Consider the following 21,331-nt stretch of genomic DNA (forward strand, 5'->3'; position numbering starts at 1 on the left):
GGGTATTTGACAAGAATTTCCCTGAATTTACCCTATTCCTACAAGGCATGAAAGGAAATGTTTTTGGGTTGGTTTTTGTAAGGATTTTTTTTTTTTTTTTTTTTTTTTTTTTTTTTTATTTATTTATTATTATTATTATTATTTAAGCTGGAAGGTACTCTACAGAGAGGAAATTGCTGATTGAATGAAAAAACACTAACAAGAAAAACTACTTGCTGAATTGAAATTCTACTTACATAATGAAATTGTTGATTGAAGGAAGACTACTGACAGAAAAAGACTACTTGCTGAATTGAAATTCTACTTGCAGAATGAAAAGCAAAGCAGATAATTACAACTAAAAGAAAGGAAGAAACTAGATTACTTTTGCATAAATAAACTAATGGAAGAAAATTGGAGACTAGAAATAGAAGAAAGCAGTAATCACATTCTACTTAGACACCTCCCCAGCAACGGTGACAAAAAGTGATGAGCCTACGTATTGCAACAAGAATGCTGCAACTCCCAGGGCTACCAGATTTACTTATCAACCCGAGGTTCGTACAAACTTGGAGGTGACAATGATATATCCACAAGTAAAAGTGAAGGTCCTGCCTATTTTCATTGCTCGTCTGGAAAGAGACCCTAGGGGTTCCAAGCCAGACTTCTATAGGGTTAGAAGAAGCTTAATTCTTTGATGGAAGAAGAGAAAATATATTCTAAGAGAGAGCTACTCTATTGTAGTAATGAAGAAAACAACATGTAATGCTAAACCACACCTTAACCTAACTAACCATCTAAACAGCTATGCTAAACAGAATTGCTAAATCAACACTAACCTAATGCTGCTATCTAAGTTGCAAAGATAAAGAGCATTAAACTATACTAAGGTGTAAGAAAAGGAACTAAACTAAATCTTTTTTCAAGCGGAAGAGCAGTCGGAGATCGAAATTGGTGAAAGGAGGACGTAAGGATGCAGTAGTGCATAGGGACCATTGGATCGATCAACGAACAGAAGATGGACGATAGAGATCTTATCGTAGGGGCTTAAGTGAATAGATGGATGAACAGGGTTAATGAACAGGATGAACGAAGGATATCTTATCACGGGTGATTTAGGGAATAGGTGAATGAACAGGGTAATGAAGCAGATGAACGACGAAGGTCTTATCACGAGGAATTAAGTGAATGGATGGACGAACAAGGTAACAAAGCAGATGAACGACGGAGATCTTATCGTGAGGAATTAAGTGAACGGATGGATGAACGGGATTAATTGGCATATGAACAACAAAGATCTTAATGCGAAAGAAATGTGCGGAAATGATGGAGCGGGTTTTCGGAGGCGGTAAGCAGTTTCTCGCGCGCCCTCAAAGTTGTAAGTTGTATTTTGAAATTTCATGCAATTAGCCTAACTGGGTGACACGTAGCACAGGAAAACCACTTTTCTTCCATGCTCTCAGGCAGATAACGGTCGTGCAAGAATCCGCGCGAGATTGCGCGATAGCCATCGGATCAGGCTAGATAGATTAATAGTGGAGATTGGGGTGCATAAAGTATTGAGGTGATGCGATAGCCGTTGGATCAAGAGACAGATCGACGGTGGAGATTAGAGCGCATAAAGTAGGTGGAAGACTTCGTGCGCGATGGTCGTTGGGTAAACTAATGAATCGGACGGTGATTGGTCAGGTTTGTTGTGGATCGAATGGTGAGGAAACAATGCATGAAGAATGTGTTGAAGGAGTTTTCAAATGAAAACGACAAAAAAACCAGTGAGGGTGAGGGTGGACCGAGAGTGAGGGAAAACAATGATAATGAAATGAAACAAGTAACTGTATCAAACAACAAACTCCAAAGCTCATGCGAGAAATATAAACCTGTGTTTTTTGGATTAAGGGTCTCTTCCTGAAGTCATGGTCCCAGAGGGAGGAGGCGACGTCGAGACACCTGCGGACAACCTTATGGTGTAATTTTTCTCCTAGCTAACCTGCTAATTGAAAAAAAACACAAATGGAAGTAAACTAAAGCACAACCGATCTACTCTACACTACTGTAATGGGAATGCAGCTACTTAAGCAAATGAACAAAAAACTAGGAAGTTGTGCTATAGTGTTGTAATGGAAATTCAACTACTTAAGCAAATGAATAGAAAACCAGGAAGCTACTTAAGCAAATGAACATAACCAGAAATCTATGCTAGCATACACGTACAATAAAGAGGAGCTTTGGCTGCTCGGGTTGGGCCCTAACCCAAGAGCTTCATCCCTTTGAGTTAACTAGTGTTGGGTCAAAACAGAATTCATCTTTATTATAAAAACCATGGATTACATAACAAACTACCACAAGTCTTGCAGCTCAGAAATAAAGTAGAGTTTACAATAAGAATCTGAATCCTACTGAGGTCCTAAGCCTCTCTATTTATACATATGAAGTCTCCAATGACTTCCTTCCCATTAAGGAGGCTTGGCTCCCCACTCAAGATAAACTAGTTTTTGTAACTTTCACTTGCTCGACTGTCTTTTAGTCCTCATGATTTGGCTGTTTGCACTCCGAGCTGATGGAGGAATATTCGAATGGAGGGGTAGTAAATGAGGAGGATTTACTTCCTATAATTCCTCTCCCTTATCCCATTCGAGTTTTGACCAAGGTCTTTGCCACAGTTCCTTGCTTTTATCCTTTATTCCTCCATTTTTTCTTGCTTTTATCCTTTATTCCTGCATTACATGCACATTACACCACAAAGCAAAAGATCCAACTCTAACTCATCTCATAAACAAAATATAATCAAAAGTATGCAATAAGTTGTGTGAATAGTTGGTTTGACTAAGCTAGGAGGTGAATTAAGGCCAATTAAGGCCCATATAATTACCCAGTGATGAGGCTCATCAACAAGCTAGATTCTGAGATAAATTACATGTGAAAAATAATGCTTTAATTAACTGAACTTTGCAATGAAAGTAAATTTCATAAGGCAAAAACAATTCTAAATAATCAAGCAGCAGTCAAATTAATTTGCATGCATCAACTGACTTTCGGCAATTCACTTATAACATTTATGTTCCTTGTTCTTAAGTTATAAACTGCAAGTATAAAGTATAGTGTTTGTAATAACATACCTTCATAATTCATGTAAATACCATTCAAAAGTATAATTCTTAACATTGAGAATGATTACTTGAATTGACAATATGTTTGCTTCTAGGAATAAATGAAATTATAAGCAAGAAAGGAACGTAACACTTGTTGTAAAGTAAAACTGGAGTGAAGGAAACTACATGCACTTGTACAGGAAGAATATTCTACACAATCTGACCGGAAGCAAACTAAGACAAAAATTACAAGAAAGGAATTGCAGGAAGGAAATTGCAAGAAAGTAATTTGTAGGAAAGAAATTGCAAGAAAGAAATAAAATTAATTAAACTTCCAAACTACAGATCCGTTCACACTTGACTGTAAAATGAATTAATCTCAGAACTTTGAAATAAACATAAGAGCAATTAAAGCCACACAACTGAAAATGAATAAATGTTCACACTGAATTTTTAAATGGCAAAAGCACAAGGGTAAACGAGCTGGGCTGGCTGGGGCCTAGCTAACCAACTCATTTCTCGTTTAGGAAATGAAATGATTCAACACTTAATCACGCATGAAATAGAAATTAAACACAGTGTGAAGAAAACATGGTGTGTTCCTTGTATTAACTTGATCAGCAAATATACATGATAGTGCGAGTCCAGCCCATAATCGAGGGCGATAGAAAGTAAACAAAATTATAACTCAGAGATCACTAGCTTGGATCTACCTACAGGCTACATTACATACAGTCTCTCGGCCTTAGCCATATTCTGCTAATTACAGTCATTTCCTATTCAAGCCTTTCGGTCGAATGGACTAACAAACTAACTTTGCAAAACTGGCTGATGGTTATAATAAAACACGGACTTTGCTGGCCATAGACCATATTCTTGGCAAGCATCCTTGACTATATGCCACCAAATTCCATCCTCGGATAGTCCGCAACCAAGCTAGGAGTTGTGGATCAAAAACTTCTACGTGGAATATCACGAAGATAACGGAGTAGCATCATTAGTGGTGCAGGAATCTTCCTGCACTGATCACGCTAAATAATGATTAACACTTAGTTCTTCAATTACTTTTTAGGAAATTTAAACATAAGTTACAAGGGATACTAAAACGTATGAAATCTATGTAAAGTAATTAATAAAGCACTTAATAAATCTTAATTATGAAATACGAAGTATATGTAGGAATAGATGATTATTTTGGACTAGTGCAGGAATGAGAGGGTTCAATAGAGATAAAACAAACGTTAAGGTTTATGGGAATAGGGTGAAAATAGAGCAATTTGGGATACCAACACTGCCTATAGCAATTTCTGTGATCTTTTCTAAGCAATGCAATAAGATCATCTCCAAAACTGGGAAATTTGTTTTCTTACTGATTTGCTCTCAAAGTAAGGGGAAGATCGTGGCCGCATCCATGGCCCCTGGGAAGGATACCTCCACGTAGTAGGAGAAGGTGTATAAGGTCATGGAAGAATACAAGGACATATTCTCCTCACCCACAAGGGTAACTTTGCACTGTCAGGTCAAGCATTTGATCGATCTATCTCCCATAGCACTTCTACCCATGGGCTAATATATTGTTGATTCCTTTGGGAAAACAAATAAATCAAGTGGCAGATCTAGGTGTTGCTGCAAAAAGGGCACATCTGACTAAGTTCCTCACCTTGTGGGAGCCCAATTGCACTTGTGCAGAAGGATGGGACCTAGAGACTCTACATTGATTATCAAGCACTAAATAAAATCAATGTTAGGAACAGGTATCCAATCCCATGGATTGATGTCCTTCTTTACCAGCTCAAGGGGGGCAAGTACTTTAGCAAGAATGATTTGAAGTCTATTTATTACCAGGTTTTAATCAAACCCATAGATGTATGGAAGACCACCTTCAAATCTAAGGAGGGATTTTTAGCGTGGTTGGTCATGCCTTTAGGGTTGACAAATGTCATTGCAACTTCCATGAGTCTGATGGATGACATCTTGCGCCCCTTCACCAAATCGTTCATGGTTGTATATCTAGATAACATCCTCATCTTCAGCAATAGTTGGTAAGAGCACTTGCAGCACATTCGGCAGGTCCTTCAAACCTGTTGTCAACACAAATTATGTGCCAACTTGGAGAAATGCACTTTTTTCATGAACTAGGTCTAATATCTGGGTTACATCATTGATGAGCAAGGTGTGCATGTGGATCTGACTAAGATCCAAGTCATTCGGGATTGGCCAGCCCCGACCTCTCTAACAGATCATTGCATCATTTTGGGCCTTGAAAATTTCTATAGAAGGTTCGTGTTGGGATTATGTCATATCACTTGGCCTTTGAGTCAAGTTACTAGGGGTAGAGAAAAAACAAAGTTTTTTCTTTTTGAGTCCCAATATAAGGCGTTCGTTGAGCTAAAGCACCAATACCTGCAACAATTTCATATGAACATTAAGTACAAGAAAGGTAGCATCAATAATGTTGTAGATTGCCTCAGTCGGCCACCGGTTTTGGTGTTGACCATTGTCCTTGAATCTTGTTACTGAGGGCAGAGAAAAAGAAAAGTTTTTTTAGTATGACTTCAAATAGAAGACATTCGTTGAGTTGAAGCACCACCTTTTCTCTACACTAGTACTCACATTACTAGACCTACAATACCATTTGAAATTGAGACAGATGCATTTGAGTACGACATTGGTGCAGTCCTCACCTAGCAAGGGCATCTAGTGGCCTATCATAGTGAAACACTCTCTGACACAATTTAGAAATACCCCACCTATGATAAAGAAATGTATTCCATCGTGCAGGCTTGCCAACAATGGAAACATTACATTTTGGGGAAGGAGATGATCATTCACACAAATCATTGACCTCTTCAATTTATATAGACACAAAGGAAGTTGTAGAATAACCTCCATTAGAAATGGTCCACATACCTTAAAAAAAATCATATGAACATTAAGTACAAGAAGGGTAGCACCAATGATGTTGTAGATTGCCTCAGTCGGCCACCGGTTGTGGCACTGACCACTTTCCTCGACTCTTGTGGGCACAAGACTTCTAGATGGCCGCAACTTTACAAAAATGATCCTGAATTTTCCACCACATAATAGATGTTGATGGAGGGTAAGAAAGTTCCAGACTTCCGCCTCTGGGACATGACACTAGTATGCCACCTAGGACACCTTTGTGTTCTTTCAAGTGAGCATGCCAAGATGATTTGGGAGCCGCACTACAGTTGGGTCATAGGACACTTTGGTGTAGAGAAGACAGTGACAGTACTACAAAAGTATTTTTATTAGACAAATATCCGATAGGATGTTGGAAAGTATATCAGATCCACCATTGCTTGTGCCATTGCCAAACCAGCTATTAAGAAGCAAGGCATGCAGATGTCTCTACCTACTCCTAGGCAGCCTTGGGAATCCACAACGAGGGCTTTACTGGGGGAGCAATACCATACCACGTGGTTCATATTGAGGGATATATAATGAGTAAAAAATGGCATAATATATTAGGGGATATATAGGGGGAAAAGGGTTTTATATTGGCAAGTATAAAAAATGTAGCTCAAAGTTGATGAAAAAATATAAAGGGGTATACAAAATGTTAACGAAAAAATGGATACCTACAATATCTAGTGGAAGTAGGGATTTTTTAATTGGGAAGGGGTATTGGGTTCATATTGGTAGGGGGTTAAATAATGTGATTTTACGGGTATTTTCTAATATGTAGTCAAATTAAGGGTACTGATTAATATGCCATGAAAACATGCGATAGGTCAGAAGTTCATTGAGTGAAGCCCCTGTGGGAATCCATCTCCATGGACTATATGTCTGGACATCCTTCTTCCAAGCATGGTAACGATTGTGTATTTGTTGTCATTGATAGAGTTTCTAAGATAGTTATATTGATGGTTTGCAAGAAGAGCATCATAATAGAAGACGCTGCCAAACTCTTCTTCAAATGAGTCTGGGTACATTTTGGGATCCCACAAACCATTATATCATATGAAGATAGTAGGTTCCTGAGCGCATCATGGTCGAGCCTATGGTCATTGTTGGACACTAAGCTGACAAAGTTGGTCAAATTCCATCCTCATACTAATGGCCAAACAAAGGTTTCCAAATGGATGATAGTGCACATACTATGCTTGTACAACTCCAGGCATCCACGAACATGGGATGAGAGTCTTCCCTATGTGCAACGCAACTATAAAAAATATCCCCATAACTTGACTGACCACAACCCCTTTCAAGCGGGCATGGGATTTCAACCATTGTGTCTGATTAATGTTACAATGCCTCTTGCGACTACATAGACAGAATGTGCACATGTTTAGTCTAAAACTGATAAAGCCACTAGGTTTATTGAATGCATCTAGCACATCCGCCAGTAGGTTCATGACTTCATGTATAAGGCCAACGCCATGATCAGCATCAAGTGCCACATAGGTTTCAAGTGGGTGACAAATTTCGGTTGCATTTGTAGAAGGAACGCCTTATCGGAGCCCATCCAAAGCTTCAACCACTTTGATATGGGCCTTACACCATGACCAAGGTTGTGGGAAGCTTTTTATAAAATTGGATCCTAAGAAGATCTCATTAAAGTTGGGAAGTTGTACCAAGTTGGTAGTTATATTTTGTGGTTCATTTTGAAGATTGGACAAAAGAGGACTACTTGCATACATCTTTGCATTGCTAGCTTCCATGAATATGCCTAAATTTTTCATGTATCTTCATTTAGAATACTTGTGTGTGACTATAAACATGTCCTTGATTGAAATCTTATTTAGGTGGATCTATTAAGAGAATTAAAAGTACAACTGATGCTTATATTGGAGAGAAAGGTCATGATTCTTTGAAACAAATCCATAGGGTAGGTAAAGGTCTAATGGACATGCTACAATGCTGAAGAAGAGACATAAGAGATGGAACATGCAATGTGGTAGGCATAACAAGAGTTCTTTTAAAATTTTGTTGTAAATTATGTATATATGTACACTTGAATGGTGATATGCATTGAGTTTAGTGTAAAAATAACGGGTAGTGGAATGTAGTACCCCAATTTTGATTCTATAAATTAATAATATATGTTTATACATGATTAAAGGCTATCGAGCTCAACATTCCTCCATTTCTTAGCCTGCACCCATTGTTCAATGTGGACCACCTTCGACTATACTTTCCACCATTGTTGGACACATCAGACGTTATTGAGCAGTTGACACCAATGGAGCTCAACCCATATTGCATTGAACAAGCCATAATTGATCAAATCATGGACACACATATTAAGAACACTCACCAACAAAGGATAAAACTGTATCAGGTTGTCAAAGCTGGCTAACTCCTGCAACAAGCCAAGTGGCTTAGCAGGGACCAAATTCAACAGAAGTTTCCCCATCCCATGGAGTCACTCAATGTAATGGGGACCATTGTTTCTTAAGGGGGCATGACTGATCTAAGTGGATATTGGCGGCCACTCGCCTATTCCACTTGGACCCCCCAACACAATTTCCTTTTAGTTTCCTAATTTCTAGAACAATTTACTAGTTTTGGCATTTTTTTCAGGTCCTAAACTTTCAGAGTTGTTTTGAGGCCCTAAACGACGCTTTTTGGTAAACGGACAGACCTGTGACTAGTAAAATGGGTCTATAGTCAAAATTTGTTTTCCTTGGATATATATTCCTAATGAGGTATCATACACGTCAAACAGAGATTGCATGCCAAAATTACGACCCCGAGAATTTGATGTACCAACTAATCCCAACGGGGCCCACAAACTTTTGGTGCTTCATCTCCTAGGGTTAGGTTTTTGGATCTTTAGGGTTTTTCCTCGTTTCTCAATAATAAAAATACTTCTGAATCTCATTGTAACACAGTTCAGAGGCATGTAGCCATCATATTTCTTCTCAGAGATAAGCTATCATCGCTTGAGCTAGTTTATTTACATTCTTCATGTAAACACTTTTCAGTATTTGTTTTTTTTTTTGTAAGCTAAGGAATTTCTATTATCTACAGAAAACTGAAAAATTACATACTAAGGAACCTCAATCCGCCCATATGGGAAACCGAATCTGTTGGTTCCTCTTCATCATGCATTCGGTACTGTTTTTCTTTTATCATACCGTCAGAAAAAAACTTACAAGACACTAAACCTTCATAATCAGATTGTTTTCAAAGACTGTTTTTTCTAAGATCTACTCAAAGACCTATCTTCACTACTGATTGTTATATCATGCAATCAAATTCCCAAAACAGATATGTAGCAACAAAAATAAAAAAGAGAGAGTTAACTAGCCTCTCAAGCCTCCGCGCTTCCCTTTTTGGTTTCGTTATTGTCCTTGGTATTTATCAGTTCCTTCAGCATCCCCTGTATCTCCTTGATCTACTCATTCTGTTGACGCATTAAAACTTCGACATTAGCCATCTCCTTCCTTTCTGCCTGCGTTTCCTGGGCCATCACCACCATTTCTACAGCGACCTGTTCCATTGCCTTGGCCAAAAGGTGCTTCAGGACCCAGTAAATGTGGAGAGCTTGACGGTATAGGGTTAATCTACCCCTGGTATTGCCTGGGTCTGGTAACTGAGATTTCCACTCTTCCATCTCTGGGTCTGACGGTTCTTCCAGGACTTTGTTTTCCATGACGTCTATGATTTTTTGGATGTCTTCATTTGTTTCCTGATTGTAAGCCTGCTCTGCCTCATGAGCCGTCCTACGGATAGATTTCCTCCCCCTTTTTTGTTTTTCCCGTGTCGGGTTTCCCTCCTCTCCATTGTTTTCTTGCCGAGGTCGGCCCTTACCTCTTCGTCCGCGTCCTCTCCCTCTTCCGCCTGTTTTGCCTCGTTTAACATTTTTACTGCTCTGTCCTATTTCAAAGGTCCCCCTCAAGAAACCCTCATCCTGGTTAATCTCCATGTCTTATGAGCTTTCGACCTCAATTTTGATTCTGCTCCGATCGAATTGTCTGTCTCTGTAATCTTCCCGCTCTGACTGAACTTCTTTATCCCAGCTCGCTGCCATCTTAACTCGCTTAAGTCGTTGGTTATTATTCCTCTGCCAGGTCTCTCCTTTCCTTGCCACCTTCTTCAACGTCTTGCTGTCTGTCATCCTTCTCTTGTTCCACCTTATATTTTTAACGCCACCTTTCTGTTTATGATGTGTTTGTCCTCCTTTTCCTTTTTCCCTTATTACTTGCATGATACTCTCTGCGATGTTTCTCGAGTTTTGATTTGATTTCCATACCTGCTGCTCTGAATTATCATTAATTACTGTGGTCAGGGGGGTGTGGCCACCGTCCTTCTGTCCTGTCTTGGCTGGCGAATGTTCTTGCCTTGTCATCCCGCTCAGGATCTCCTCGGTTTTTTGATTGCAATTATATTGTTTCATGGGTATCGTGATCTATGAGTTGTCTTAAACTTTCCCATCTTTTCATCTCCATTTGGTTTGTCCAACTATCATCCACTTTCCCTATTAATTCCTTGCTTCCCCAATTGGCCAAGAAATCTGCAGGTTTATTTCCTTCTCGTTTAACGTGAGAGGTGGTCTTGTATTCTATGCCTTTCAGTATTTCTTCAATTTCTTGGACCAGGCTCGTCGTTCTCCAGCTTTTGGCTACCTACTCCCACTGTTTCCCTTGTATTAGTTTTTTTATGGTGCTTATAACCAAGGCTGAGTCGCCTTCGATCTCTACCTTCCTATATCCATTTCTTATCGCAATTTTGAGGCCCTGGTAAGCTCCCATGAATTCCGCTTCATTATTACTCATAGTTCCTCCATGTTCTGCATAAATACATTCTGTATTTCCTTGACTGTCTCTAAAAATTCCTTCGTATCCTACTGGACCTGGATTCCCCTTTGCCACTCCGTCGAAGTTGAGCTTGATAAACCCTTCATGTGGCCTTCTGAAGACTGCTAGACTTTGGATACCAATAGGTTGTTGTTGCTTTGTTTTTTGTTGAAAGACCATCCCTTGTTCCAAGTTCAACCTTCTTAGGATTTCTGCTTCTTCTTCAGAGGTTTTCCAATATTGCTCTGTCCATACTTCTGCAAGAATTGATTCTCTGATTTGTCTCAGGGTCCTTTGCCAAACTTCTTCTGGATTTGATATTTTCTTTTGGAAAATTCTTCCATTTCTTTCTTTCCAAATATTCCACACATTGAATCCTGCCACCATGTTCCAGGCTCTTCTCACCACCGAGCTTTTAAATTTTCCTTCTCCCCAATTACACAGAGTTTGTATGATATCTTGCGGATTTCATTCAGTTTTTCAAAAGAGATCTCTAGTCTTATCCCATTGGTATTGTGCTACTCTGCAACCATTTAGTAAATGTTCCTGGTCTTCTCCATCTTGGTTGCAGAGACAGCATCTTGATGGGCCTGAAAATCCTTTTTTTTGGATTTGGTCCCATGTTAGAATTCGTTTCCTTCCTACCAACCACACGAACATCTTTATCTTCGGCCACCATTTATTTTTCCAAAGTTTTCTCGATTTCTGCTCCTCTTCCCTCTGGTCTTGTTGGACTTTTGTGTTATATGCTTCCTTAATAGTGAAATTTCCTTTAGTTTCTTTTCCCCATCGTAGGATATCATTACCTCCTCTGATTTTTATTTTCCTGGATTCTAATTCCTTACTAAACAAGATTTTTTGGTCCTCCGTTGAATTCCTGTTCCAATCTTCTATTTTTTTCCATTCTCTCCATTCTTCATTTTCTCTTCCTTCTATCCAATAATCTTTGACCAAGATGAGTCCTTTGTCTATCCCTATTCTGTAAATATCCTACAATACCTGTATATTCGCCATTTTCTCCCTTTGTTGCCACACTTCTTCCCAAAATATCGCTGTCTGGCCCCCTTTGATTTCCCAAAATGTATTTCCATCTACTATTTCTCTGTTTTGATTGGCCAATTCCCATATAGCTGATCCTCTTGGTATTTCTTGTTTCCTTAATATTCCTTCAGGTGTTGATGGCATATTATATTTTGCTGTCCATATTTCTTTCCAAAGGTCCTTTCCTCCTTGCATCCATCTCCATCTTAGTTTTGCTGCTAGAACTTGATTTAGTACAGACGGGTCCCTTAGACCTAATCCGCCTTTTTCTTTTGGTTTAGTTAGGCTATCCCAGGAGAAAAGTGCCCATTTCTTTTGTTGCTTAGGCCCTCCCCATAGGAATTTTCTATAAATCTCTATCAGCTTGTTGCATATCCCTTTTGGTGCTGCCATTACTGATAGTGGATATATTGGGATCGCCTGTATGGTTGATTTGAGCAGTATGACTCTTGCAGCAAGATTCAGGGTGCGGAAAGACCAATTTTCTAATCTTTTCATGATATTTTCTATTATGGATCTCAAGTTTCCTATTTTTAGGAATGATGAGTCCAACATGGTTCCTAAATACTTTGTTGGGAGCTCCCCTTTCTATAACCCAAGGTTTTGGTTAAGTGATTTTTGATGGGATCCGCAGTATTAAAAAAGAACGTTCTTGATTTTTCATTATTTATCTCCATACCTGAACCTTCCATAAACACCTCTAGTATTCTCCTTATCTGTCTCACCTCTTTCAGGGATACTTTACAGTATATCATGATATCGTCCACGAACTATTGGTGGGTGACTATAGTGTGATTGCCCCATAACCTTAGACCTTGGATTTTTCTTTCTCTTAATTCTTTTTTGAAATATCTGCCTAATCCTTCTGCTGCTATTATGAAGAGAAAGGGGGATAAGGGATCACCCTGTCGAAGGCCTCTTGAAGCATTAAAAGTAGCAGATGGGGCTCCATTTAGCAGGATGGAAAAATTTGGCGTTGAGATCATACTTAAGACCCATTTCACCCATCTATCACAGAATCCAAAGACTTGAAGGATGGCTTCTAAATATTTCCAATTTAATCTATCATAGGCTTTTGACAGATCTAATTTAATCAGCATTCCTTTTTCCTTTTTCACCTTTAAGGTGTGGATTACTTCCTGGGCCACCACTAGTCCATCCAAAATCTGTCTTCCTTCTACGAACCCAGTTTGTTCTGGGGATATTATGTTCGGGAGGATGGATTTCAACCTCTGGGCCATCACTGATGCCACTATCTTGTAGATAACATTACATAAAGCTATAGGATGGAAGCCTTCAGCTTGATTCGAGTGGGTAGTTTTAGGAATGAGAGTTAACAGAGTAGAGTTTATACCTGGCCATATTCTTTGATGAATTCGAGCTTCCTCCACCACTTCTAGGACTTCTTCAGCAAGGAAGTGCCATCCTGCTTGGTAGAATTCTACCGTATACCCATCTGGCCCAGGGGCTTTGTTCCTTTTCATATTCCTAACTGTTTCCTCCACTTCTTGCATAATAATTTTCCTCATCAATGCCAAATTCTGATCTCTAGTTACCAGTTTAGGGATCTCCTTGCTTATCTTCATTATAGCCTTTGTTCTGTTTTCCTGAGTTTCACTTAGAAGATTTTTGAAATGATTAACCAGTACTTTTTCTATTTCATCATGTTGTAGTATACGCTGACCTTCTTGGTTCTTAATGGAGAAAATTATGTTTCTTTGTCTATGTTGTATCATTGCTTTATGGAAGAACTTAGAATTCCTTTCTCCTTCTCTAAGCCACTAAACTCTTGACTTCTGTCTCCATAAGATCTCTTCTTGTTTTCTTCTCTCTTCTAGTTGATTTATTATAATTCCTTCTTCATTTATTCTATCTTCCTGTAAACCTTCTAATATATCCATATGTTGCAGCTCATTCATTCTTTGCTCTAGGTGTTGTTTCTCTTTCAGAATATTTCCAAATTCTTCTTTATTCCACTTTTTTATTTTGCCCCTCAACTCTTTTAATTTGAGTTGGAAGGTATGCATTTTATTTTTTCCTTTTTGTTTGCTCTTTTTCCACCACTCTTCTAGTTTCTCTATCAGCCCCTCGTTTCTGAGCCAAAATGCTTCAAATCTAAATGGTCTATTATTAGGTCTTTGCTTGAGATCTATTTCCATATTAATCGGCCAGTGATCAGATCCTGCAACCGGTAGAATTGTGGCTTCTATGAAAACATCTTTCATCATTATTTGTTCAGAAATTAAGAATCTATCAAGTCGAGATGCAATTTGGTTAGCTCCCCCTCTTCGGTTGTTCCAAGTATGATTTCCATTTATAGTTTGGATATCAACCAATCCCTGCTCCCTTATCATATCTCCAAACTGTTCCATAACTGTATCCATTCTTCTTAGGCCTCCTCTTTTCTCCTCTAAGCTTCGAATCAGATTGAAATCCCCTCCTACTATCCACGGTTTTTCAGGGATTAGAGTCCTCATTGCTTTTAGATTTTGCAGAAAATTTTCCCTTTCTCTTTGGGTATGAGGTCCATAAACACCTGTTACAATAACCTCCTCTGTTGTTCCTATAATCTTTGCAGTTCCTGTTAGGATTCTTGGGAAACTTATCCAATTGTCTATTTGTATTTCTTCTGGGTTCCAAATTATTACCAATCCTCGCGCACTCCCAATCGCGTCATGTCCCATCATTTCATATCTATTCTTGTTTCTATTCAAAATATCTATCATTTTCTCTGTACTTATTTTTGTTTCTTGTACTATCATTATGCTAGGCTTATCTTTTTTCAGTCTGTCATTTAAATACCTCTGCTTGCCTCTACTGTTGAGGCCTCTTATGTTCCAGCTTGTGATGATCATCTCAATAGTTTTGGGGGGGATTGAAATACCTCTGAGAGAGGTATAACTCTTCCTGAATTCACCAATATTTTTCCCACTTCTTGAATTGTTTCACTCAGTGTTCTTCTACCTCTTTTTCTCCCTCCTTTGCCAGTACTGCTCATTCCTATATTTTGGGTTTCCTGCATCTCCATCTTCCCAATTCTTCTGTCTTCAGTTATTCCTTTTTTCTCTTTGTATCTTTGAAAGGCTTCTTTATACATCTACTTCTATTCCTCTGGAATAAATCTTTCATCGAGCGTCTTCCATTCCTGCAGAAGCTTCCTCATTACTTGTTCTTCTTCCTCGCCTTTTGTTCTTTGTGGATCTATTTCCATTCTTCGTTGATCCTCTTGGTTTTCTATTGATTCCTCTGTTACCTCTGGACCTTTATCTACTTGATCTACCCCTTTATCTGCATTCTCCTTTATGACCTCCATTCCTTCTATTTCCTCATCTTCTTTCTCCTCTGCTTCCACTTCTTCTTCCTGTAAGACTTGGAATTTGTTTTGGGATTCTATAATATTGGTTCCTTTTTGTTTGTCCGGCTCTGTGTTGTTGTTCCCTCCTTTTTTTTTTCTCTGCACTTCTCTGAAGTTCTCATCCTCCTGTCCTGATTCCTTCGCTGTGTTTCTCCTTTCATTGTCTACTTCCTTTTCCTTTTCTGATAACGTGATAGGGCATTCTCGGTATAGGTGTCCATACTCATGGCATCTTCTGCAGCGAAAAGGGAAATGTTCATAATCAATTGGTTGATGCCAGATCTCGTCATGGTATTCCAACTCTATTGTGTCTGGAAGTGGCTCTATTATATTCATATACACACAGATTCTTGCGTATGTTGTATATCTTCCCCTCTTTGTCGATTCTGCCACTTTCACAAAAGATCCTACTGCGTTCCCTATACCCTCAAGGATTTTGGGTCCTAGAATTCTATTGGTAAACCAAAGAGTCTGATCCATATTGGAACTTGTAGCATTTTTTCCTTTTCTGGGTTGTAACAGTCTACCCAAGGTCTCATAAATAATCCAGCATTATTCATGAAGTAAGGTCCTGTCTCAAAGATCATTTCCTTGTCCTCTAGATTTGAGAATATTACTGTAAAAAATCCCTTCGCTCCCAGCTTTATTTCCACATGTCCTTTTGGTTTCCACCTTTGTTAGATCCATCTGAAAAGATCTCTCTCTACTGGCCAGAACCCTACAAATTTACAGATCAAAGCATAATCCTTCATATAACTTCTATATTCCTCTAATCTGTTATTAGGTATTACGAACCTGGGTTTATTCGTTGCCCTCGGCAGACATTTGCTTGTTGATCCCGTTTTCCTTTTCGATCCTGCTGCTGAAGTCTCTCCTTCGCTTGTTTTTTCTTCTTCCTTCTGTCGTTCCTTCCGTGCTTCCCCTGTTGTCACTGCTTTGTAGGAGGGGATCTCTCCCCTCCCCTGCGCCGTTTCCATTGCTTTTCCTTCAGTTCTTGCAATTCTTTTTTACCCCCAGGCTTCTGGTTTTTCAGCTTTTCCTAATCTAGTTTCTGTACTCTGATCCTCTTGCCCGTGTTCTGCCCTTGTACGCTGCTACAACGTTCGGCACCCCCTCTATCCTTCCTTCGTCGAAACCTTAGACTGCAAAACCCTCATGTCCATCGTTCCCCTCGAAACAAATCTATGTCACTTTTCAGTATTTGTTATTAATTAATTGAAGTTCAATTTTTCTTGTAGCTTTATGTTTATGCTTAAATTTGTATTTCAATTCACTCCTGCATAAATCTAGATCAATCTTATCTATAAATTGGCTTAATAACATTATTTCATGCATGAATATTTTTCTTAGGCATATTCTAGAGGAGATTAAGTGTATTATTGATTCATTCAAATCTTTCTATTGCTCACATATTTACAATGAAAGGAATCACACTGCTATTAGTTTGTCAAAAGATGGCCTCCATATGGAAAATGATCTTTGGGCAATAATGGAATAGGTCAATGATCAATCTCATGTGTACTTCCATCGTCCATAGTGGGATCATTTTTTAGTGCCAAATGTTAGTAGTGATTGATATGTAGGGTTCCACACATATTTTCAGGTACTCTTCTTATGATTTTGATAGTTTATTTCCTCTTTTCATCAATTGACAGGTTATCACAGACACACATTTAAGTATTTTTTATACAAAGGGGTCGTATAGGTCCTGTATGATGGTTTTTCTTTCATATTTCCAAATGTACAATTGATGAGCATTTCCATTAGTTGTTGTGAAGGCTTAGTTTTCTTATATCTACAGATACTTTTTGTATCTACTTTATCTTATGGAGAGTCCGACCTATAAGGTTTATTTTCTGATATATGCATGTTGTATATGGAGATGTAATATTTCTCTGTATGAGCATAATTTTTGGATGATATATGTTTTGTATTTTTGTTTCTTTTATACTTTGGTGAGCCAAAATGTAAAGCTATTGTTGGGATTTTATAGGACTACACTTTTGTAGTGTATGTATAAAATGTAACTTCATCATCTGATTATGAATGAAATTAAGAGTATTTTTATTCTAAGTAGAAAGAAAAAAAATGCTTTTCCAAAAACCATGTTAGAAAGCAAGGAAATAATAATAAAAAAAAAACCTTAAACATTTGAACAAATAATGAAAAAAAAAATAACAAAGATAAATACATTACTTCGTTTACATATGGTAATAGTTATGAAACTAACTTATATTAATTATTTAATTAAAATCCTTTCAGTAATTAATTCCTATTAATATATAATCTTATTTCTCCCACCCCTATCCCGTACTCCTGTATAGTTAGCCGTTTCCCAGTCAAATATAGACGTTAGAAAGTCTAGTTGCCTAGTCCAATATAGCTGTTGGTGGATGATCTGCTCTTCTATTTAACTTGTAGCCAGGATCTAGTTCTTCAACTTCTCCTGACGATGAACCACACTCGTTGGTTAGAAATGCGTCGACAAAAGCACCACACTCGTTGGTTAGAAACGCGTCGACAAAAGCATCCCAATGTGATTTACGCGAAGAATCTTCTCATAAATCTTGATATGGATCATAGAAACCTAAATTCAACAAAGATAATCTCTTTTTGAAAATGACCAATAAGTAAGGATGAAACTTCTTAAATAAAATCTATGTGAGAAAAATTCTTAAAAACATAAAAAATATTTCCATTACATTCCTATGAAGTTTTCACATCCACATTCACAAAGCCATGTTGTTAGGGTACAATTGAAATAAGTAAGGATGAAACTTCTTAAATAAAGTTTATGTGAAAAAAATTATTAAAAACATAAAAAAATATTTCCATTACATTCCTATGAAGTTTTCATATCCACATCCACAAAGCGATGTTGTCTAGGTACAATTGAAACTAGTTATCAAAAGAAAAAGTCCTCGTAATGATATGATCAAGAGACAAGACTCTCAAAACCTGAGCAATGATTAATTATAATAAAGCTATAAACAATTCTCAAAACCACAAAGAAAAAACCCTAATGACACTTTGAAGTGGAGTCAAAAGGTTAAAAACTATGAGACCAGTAATTTAATAATAGAATACAAGGTCTCTCATTTTGTTTATTGAAAATATGATTAATATTCAAACACAAAAATAAAATAAAAAAAGCCACTCAAAAACCATGGATATATGTTAATTTTAAACTCAAGAAAGAAAAAGATCAAGGTAAATACTTAAATACTAAAGTAAAATTTATCAATATTTGTTTTTTTAATCAAACAGATAACACAAAAGAAAATTAAGGTAACTAAAGATCTTAGAAAAGGCAAAGATGACTCATCTAGCTCTCAAAATGGGTATAAGTTTCTTAGGAAAGGCATGGATGAATTCATCTAGCTCTCAAAATGGGTATAAGGTTTCAAGATCCTCTTAGGAAAGGCGAGGATGGATTCATGTAGCTCTCAAAATTAAAATAGGTATAAAACTTCACATTGAAATGTTGGAATTTTAAAAGAAATTTAATGATTTTCACACTTTTTTTTACCGGTATTTATAATTTTTAGAAAAAAACCTTAATAATTTTATAATTTTTTAAACTGATGAGCAAATCACCCATCAAAAATAATTTAACCGTCAAATTACATCCTTACTTTCAAAAACCAAAAGTGCACATCCAATAAAAGCGCACGCTAGAGAAGCAAAGACACGTGCAACCACATTAAACTTTGACTTTCCTAGAAACTCTCTCATTGTTAGGGAAATATGTGCATGGGTCGAGGTTTGCTTTGCTTGTACGAATCCTATGGAAGCATTGAGGATCACGTATCAATATTTACAAAAATATTTTAACCTCCTGCCAACAAAGTGGTGCAATCACGTCTCAAAAAGAAACAAAAAGTAGGAAGGCTTTGCTAGCAAGTATCAAAAAGATTCATAACTTTTTTGCACTAGAGCAATCAATTTCTTTTCACATAGATATTGTACACAAGTCAAATTAATTTATTCGTACATGCTATTTTTTTAAGGACTTTTGTTTCTTACTCAGACATTATATCTTTAAACATACACAGGAGATTATAAATTATTAGTATATCCCTCGAAATTTGGTGCCGGACATAAGCAATTGTAACAGATGGCTCTCGAGCACTGTTCTGCTCTGGTCCTCCCCTTTCATAGCTGGCAGTGATAGCAGACATAGGCAATTCTAAAGTATTGCTTAATGTCTGTCAACCTATTGATCTATCACCTTAGTCTGCCCTTAATGAATGCGTTGTTTAATGCCTGTCAACTAATCGATCTATCTCCACAGTCTGTGCTTAATGAATGCACCTCCTGCGCTTCATGAAAACGGTTGGCACGCTCTACAAAAAACATCATTTTGCCACCTGTTGAATCTGTAATAAAAATTGAGATTGTTGACTATCTTTGGCAATTACTACGCAGGTAGTCATGTTGCCTTAAATGGAATATGTTCCGAATATATTCATAATTAATTATTGTATTGGTATAGAAATAAATATATGTTCCGATATATATATATATATAAATAAATAAATTATTACTATCACTGCTGAATCAAATATATACGTAATTATAATTATAATTATAATATATATACAAAATCTCTTTATCCAATTACATTAATATATATATATTCTGATATTAAATATATATATACAAATATTATTATTACTGCTGAATCAAATACATTCCAAATATATATATAATTAGTTACTGTATTTGGATAAAAAGATTATATATATATATATATATATATTTGCTGTCATTCTGTTTGATTTTATTCAACTTTGAATATATTGTGTAGTAATATTCACTAATATAAAGCTCTCGCACACTCCGTCTGAACTTTATCACCTCGACTTTGCACTCTGTTGTAAAGTGATATGTTCTGCAAATTCTAGTTCTAGGTTTATAAAGTGATATGTTCTGCAAATTCTAGTTTCAGTTTTATGAATTTAGGTAAACGTTAAATTTGATAAATATTTTTATTTATTATTATTTTAAAAATGTAAAGTTATGGTTATATTTTTTTTTTTGAGATATTGGACTTATACTGGATTGTAAAATAAGTTTTTCCACTCAAATATTAAGTAGTTTATTATATAATTTTAATTTAAAAAATTTTATTTGCAATATTAAAACAAATTAAAATGTATTAAAAATGGTCACATATAAACCATTATATAGAAAGTCTTTATAATTTTAATTTCAGTTGTATATTCAAATAAAATACCACATTTTAAATTATAAATTTTCTATTAAAAAAATTATAAATTTAATAAATATTTTTACTAAGTTAAAAGAGACTTAGTGCAAATGACCTTATAAATAAACCTCATATAATTGATAATTTATTTGTCTCGCATACTTTGATTTTATTTCACTAAATTCCTAACATTTTTCTAAGCACTTACTCTGCTTATTGCTTGATAGATGATGTTTGATAAATGACATTTTTCTAATCACTTTGTTTATTACTTGATAGATAATGCTTGATAAATGATATTAGTGACGGTAATAATAACAGCTACTATTTAGAAAAAAGAAAAGGAAAATCCAGAATTCTACTCCAGGTCAGAATGGAGATTCTAACCTGAATGTGAATGGCATCTTTGAGCATTTTACCATTAGTTTGCTAAGCATCGAGTATTTAAGAGATGTAAAAAAATTAAAACTTTTCCAAATTTAAATGATGGTTACTTTATTAAATTTACGTGTTAAACATTATCGAAATTTAAATTTACTTAGATTCATCCATTTATATGTCGAGAGTTCGAATATTTTTCTTTTTCCCAATCATAACACTGAAAGAAAATGAAAATTTCTGAAAAACCTGTTTAACTATTTATGCTCAGAGGTGTGTTATTTGAATTCAAATCATATATCTCACTATTCAACTGACAGCTGCCTGCCTTGTGTATTGTGTGTACTCGGTGAAATGGTGCATGTTTATATGAGATTGAGATTATGACGGGAAATTTATATAGTAAAAACGATTTGAATATAGTATTACAAATTTTAATTGCATCAGTTTTGATAAATATTTTTTTAAAGAAACATGTGAAAAACTATATGTATTCTTTTAAAATTGATAG

The sequence above is a fragment of the Pinus tabuliformis genome, chromosome 8 (assembly GCF_031772625.1).
Source record: "Pinus tabuliformis cultivar Carrire ecotype Pingquan chromosome 8, CPIR1, whole genome shotgun sequence".
Taxonomy (NCBI): domain Eukaryota; kingdom Viridiplantae; phylum Streptophyta; class Pinopsida; order Pinales; family Pinaceae; genus Pinus; species Pinus tabuliformis.